This window comes from Pygocentrus nattereri, chromosome 27 (assembly GCF_015220715.1).
Source record: "Pygocentrus nattereri isolate fPygNat1 chromosome 27, fPygNat1.pri, whole genome shotgun sequence".
NCBI lineage: Eukaryota > Metazoa > Chordata > Actinopteri > Characiformes > Serrasalmidae > Pygocentrus > Pygocentrus nattereri.
This window is the reverse complement of record NC_051237.1, coordinates 26,844,700-26,850,699: the sequence shown is the minus strand read 5'-3', so window position 1 is coordinate 26,850,699 and position 6,000 is coordinate 26,844,700. Positions and strand designations below refer to the sequence as shown.

At 42.1% G+C, this 6,000-nt stretch overlaps 1 protein-coding gene across 6 annotated transcripts in view; it reads right to left on the bottom strand.

The window, feature by feature from the left end:
• rims2b (regulating synaptic membrane exocytosis 2b) overlaps positions 1-6,000 on the bottom strand; it is a 250,923-nt gene that overhangs the window by 198,512 nt on the left and 46,411 nt on the right. The window lies entirely within an intron of this gene.

The window sequence follows — 6,000 nt, the reverse complement described above, 5'->3', positions numbered from 1 at the left end:
AAAAGGTTCCTCTATTGTGACTGGCTCGACATTGTAACACTAGCAGAACCAATTTTGGTGCTATATAGAAACATATGCAACACATTCTCCGTCAATCTGGAGAACCCCTTCACCATCCCGAAAGAACCATTAAAGCATGAATTTGTTCTATATAGAACTCGGGGATCTAAATATTTACTAGAGAACCCCAAATGACAAATTCTACGCAAATGTTTGGCATAAATACACGTTGCTGATTTCCTAAGTGGGCATGTGGGCACGTCCGCTCCAGAGAACACATTTTATTTGCTGAGTTTGAAATATGGAGAAAAAAATAACACAACAATAACACAAATGTGGCCTCAACAAAGTTTTCAGAACATTTTAAACCGCATTATTTATTTTTCCCCTAAACGTTAAACGAAAGATAAAATCAACGAAATGTAAGTTGACCAGGGGTGCCTAAATTTTTGCACACGACTCTATATATGTGTGTGTCATTGCCATCAGACTTGTGTCTTGTATTTCTATTTTTGTAATTGTTCATTCATTTTTGTTCTTTTCATAATTTGCGTTGTGAGTCGTTAGGATTTCACAATGAATTGATCAATAGAAATTTAAGTAGAAATAGAAAAATAGCCATAAATGTTTTTGTCCTTCTGAAAAGTCACCGTTTCGGAGATATGAGGCGTTCCGACAGCAGCGCTATGTCTATATACTTAAATAGGATGCCTTTATAATCCCACATAAAGAGCTACTTCAAATCTACATCATAACACATAACAGGGGTGGGAATCTCCAGGCACCTCATGATTCCATTCCATTATGATTCAGAGGCCGCGATGCGATTACAAAACGGTCATCGATGCATCTTTATTTCTATACAGGACCTCTTTTTCTTATGCTGTCATGACCTGGTACTTTCTGTGATGATCCATAATGAATTACTTCCAATATCTTTTAATGAATCAAATGGAAGCGATGTGGTCAGTGAACTGGGAGGCTGTCATTCACTGCTTTTGTTGGAGACGCTGCTGCCACTCATCTGTGATAAAATGCTCCGTTACAGAGAAATAAGATCCTGTGATAATGGACGTCCACGCAGCACATCTTGTAGAGAGTCAGGGGTCAGACGGGACGTGTGCAACACAGCGCGAAAGCCCCGAGACTGCAGGTCACTTAGGAGCACAGTCTCTCCTGGCTAGTAGAAAGAAAAGGCAGGGAGAGAGATTCAGCCAAGACGAACATTTGGAGACTTATCCGCGTTTATAAACGGCGCAGGTGGTTCCCTGGAACGTTTAATCTGCAACGAGAGACTGTCAAACACTGAAAAGTTGCGAAGACGAAGTCGCTTCTCTTCCGAATTCTCTCAGTCCACCTTAAATGGTGCCTCAGTCAGATATTTCCGGAAAGGTGGAACGGAAAAATTAGAACCAGAAGCCGGAGAATAAGAAGCGACTTCAGCCTCGTGAAACGGCCGAACGCTGAGAGACATTTTACAATAAGCCGCTCCGTTTCTGAGGAAAGGTTTTCTGGAAGAGACGGAGGAAAGCGGCTTTAGCTGAGCTGAAGCTTAAAGCAGAGCAAAGTGAGTCCGTGTTTTCATTCAGAATTTTTAGCCTATACTAGAACATCAGCACACACTGAGACACACTGGGCATTAAATGTTGTGGCTGCCAAGCTGGTCTGATTATTGTTGAAAGGACCAAACGGCTCTTCTTAACGTTTGGGTTGTGACTCCTGAACAAACCAGGCTTTAACGCAGAGCCGGTCGGATTTCACGCACATCCAGCTGTGTTTCTGTTATGTGCTGCCACTTCCCCACTTCCAAGCTCCTCCTTTTGCGTTCTGTCAACATTACATTATTATTATAAATGAATATTTAGAAAATCGACATTTGTGAATCGATTCAGAATCGTTCATGTCCGCATCGCGATGCGTCTAAGAGTCGATTTTTTTCCCCGCACCTCTAATAACACTGCAGCACAGAACAGCCATAAAAATAATAAACTGGCTGACGGCTGATCACATCTGGAGTAGAAGATACCCGGTTTCAATCACGCACCCCTAGCAGTTACAGGCAGATTCATATTCATACTATCTGGTGCTTACGTAGCTGAGAAATCAGCAAACTGAGCTGTGGACTAAAGAAAACAGAGCTGTTGGTTCTGGGTGTCAATACGGTGTGCAGTAGAGCCAGACTGAGAAAAAGGCTAAAGCACCTGGTCCACACCTTCATCTGTCTTTCATCACCCTCCTTATTTCCATAAAGTATCAATGATCAGAACAACCAACATGAGAGAAATCACCAGCATCAGAATCAGAATCTCTCTCCGTTAAGCAGCTCTGCAGAAAGAGAGCTGAACCAGCTTTAGTGGGTTTCTTCTGTTATTGTGTGTGTGTGTGTGTGTGTGTGTGTGTGTGTGTGTGTGTGTGTGTGTGTGTGTGTGTGTGTGTGTGTGTGTGTGTGTGTGTGTGTATAAATGGCCCATGTTATGTGATGCTGCACACTCAGTCCTTGAGATCTCCAGCAGTGCCGCCCTGCGTGGGAAATGTAAACGCATAACTAAACCAGCATACGTACTAAACTCGGTCAGCGTCAGCAACATATCACAGTATATTCCACTCTCATGTGTCCGGCTGTTCTGTGTTAAACCAGCAGATGGTTCACACACTTTCACCCCAGAGTCTATATAGTCATCATAATCATTGCCATCATGACAGTAATCACAGTAATCACCACTGAAATAATCACCACCATAACCATCATTACCATCATCACCTCTGTAGTCCAGGGTATGTTTTTATAGCCAGTTAAATAAAACCCCAATTCCAATGAAGTTGGGACGTTGTGTAAAACATGAATAAAAACAGAAAACGATGATCTGCAAATCCTTTTCAACCTGTATTCAGTTGAATCCACTACAAAGACGAGATATTTTTTTGTTTTACACAACGTCCCAACTTCACTTGGATTGGGGTTGTATTTTGTGGTGAAAAGGGCAGGATATACTCGCTGACCTCTAATATGCAGCTATCGGATCTCAACACCATCACAATAATCACCATCACCATAATTATCATCACAATCATCATAATAATCACCATCACAGTAATCAGCACCACCACCCCCACATAATCACCTTCATCATAGTCACCATCTCTATCATCATAATCATTACCATCATGACAGAAATCACAATAATCACCATTGGAATAATCACCACTATAACCATCATTACCATCATCACAATAAGTAGAATAATCACAATCTACAGTCATCATAATCATTGCCATCATGACAGTAAACACAATAATCACCATCGAAATAATCATCACCACCATAATGATCATTATCATCATCACAAAAATCACCATAATCACAATAATGGCATACATGTAAATGCAATAATAATCACAATAATCACAATCATCATCACCATCAGTCACCATCATCAGCAGCATCACTATCGCCATTGTCAACACCATCACCATCACCGCCATCATCATCTTTACCCTCTTTATCATCATCACCAGCATCATGATCAACATATCACCATCATTGGTGTCATCATTAGTATCATTACCCACATCACCGCCATCCTCCCCCGCACCATCACTACCATAATTATCATCCTTGCTATCACGATCACCATCATTATCAACTTCATCATCACCATTTCACCACTGCATCATCATCATCATCAGCATCACTATCACAATATCATTTCTACTGCACTGTCATTATCATAACTGTAAGGATCATTATCACCCTTACAATTGTCACCATCTCATCACCTTTAACATCTCCATCATCATCATCATCATCATCAACATCATCTTCCTCCTTCTGCTCCTCCTCAACATTATCCTCACCATGAATTTGACTGGCTTGTATTATCAGTATCGCCATCATCCCCATATCCTCATTACCACTGCAGCATCATATCACTGTCATCATCACCATAACCATATAATCATTACCATTATATCCCCATTAGGATGATCATAGCCATCGTCATCACCTTAACATCATCACCATTACCATATCATCATGTTTACCCATCATTACTATCAGCATCACATCACCTTTACATCCTCCTCCTCCTCTTCATCATGACCATGATCATCATCACCATTACCCCCCACCCCGCCCCTTATCCCCCTGTATTAGAGTGGCACTCATCAGCTCTCGGGCCACTTAAAGACTCCTAATGATTTGCTGGATGGAGGGCGACTGAGTGTGACAGCGCTGCCAGGCCTCTTAAAAACTGGCACTGCTGTGTGATGGGGGGGGTCAGCTGGCACAGTGCCTCAGACTGCCTGTCTCACACACACACACACACACACACACACACACACACACACACACACACACACACACACTGCAGTAGCACTGAAAAGACACTCTAACTAATGCACTGCTGCAGTTTCAGCCTCTCCCACTGTAGCTGCTGGACATGCTTACAGTTCCACACACAAATAAACGTTTAGAGCCTCTCACTGAGCGCCAGCAGAGCGCTGCTGACCTAACGTCTTTCTGTAACTGTCTGTGTGTCCATGAGGCTGGAAAACTGCCCACACACCAAGCTGTTTACACTTTATACAAAACACAAGCACAATATACTTCATCAGCTGGTTTCCCACACATGGATTACGTCTAGATTTATGCTGAATTGCATGGGCAATAGTGATTCACCATTAACTAACAGACCTAACTCGGGTCTGGCGAACTGGCCCTAACTCACCGTGCTGTGCAAAAGTCAGAGACCACCCTTCATTCATTTAAATTCCAGTCAAAACTGCCCTTATGTGGAAAGACAAAGAAAAACAAGCAGGAAAAATAATCATTACAAAGCACTGGACAAGCCCTTTCACAATAAACTGTGTACAGATCAGAGCACACAGCCTGAGCTCTACCAGCAGACACTGCTGTCCCTTATCTAGCACATTACATCTGAAAAAAGATGGTTCTTCAAGGGTTCTTTAGTAAAGACAATGGCTCTATACAGAATAATGGGTAGAATTGCTTTGTGTGCTTAACCCTCTACTGCATGCATTATGAGAGCAATTAAAATATAGAGCCGACAGCACATGACTGAGGTGTCCTTGAGCAAGACACCTAACCCCCAACTGCTCCCCAGGCACCGCGAATTGGGCCGACCACCGCTCCGGGCAAGTGTGCTCACTGCCCCCTAGTGTGTGTGTGTGCTCACTAGAGTGTATGTAGTGTTTCACTTCACAGTTGGGTTAAATGCGGAGGTGAAATTTCGCTGTTATGGCACTAATAAGGGTCTCTTGTTCTTAATATATATATATATATATATATATATATATATATATATATATATATATATATATATATATATATTCAATTCACATTTCTTGTATAAAATCGACCTGATTATTAAATTCAAAATCATTTTTAAATAATAATGTGTACAGGGGTCCTTTTGGGGTATGTTGCCCTGAGGCCGTGTTCCCTGAAGTGGTGAGATCTGGCTCGTGACTGGCTGAACCCATTCCTCTGGCCTACAGGCAACAAACATACTCCTGCAAATTCTCGCAACAAAAAAAATGGTAAGGAAATGTTAAAAAAGAGGATTAAACGTAGTTATTATTAACCCTTTCATTGTCATTAAATATGTATAATGTTAGAGTAAAGTGAGGGAAATGGGCTTGTTGCCTAGAGGCAACATCGGTTGGTTAGTGTAGTGGGTAACACCTCTGCCTTCTACGCTGTAGACTGGGGTTCAATCCCCCACCTGGGCAAGCACCCTACACTACACCAATAAGGGTCCTTGGGCAAGACTCCTAACACCACCTTGGCCTCCCTGTGTAAAATGATCAAACTGTAAGTCGCTCTGGATAAGAGCGTCAGCCAAACGCCATAAATGTAAATGTAAAACATAGTTGATGCTGTTCTAAATAACAAGCTTGCAACAACAGAAGACCTGCTTGGGTCGCTTTTCAAAAAGGTTCTGTATAGAGCCATACCACCCATCCCCCATCAATCTGAAG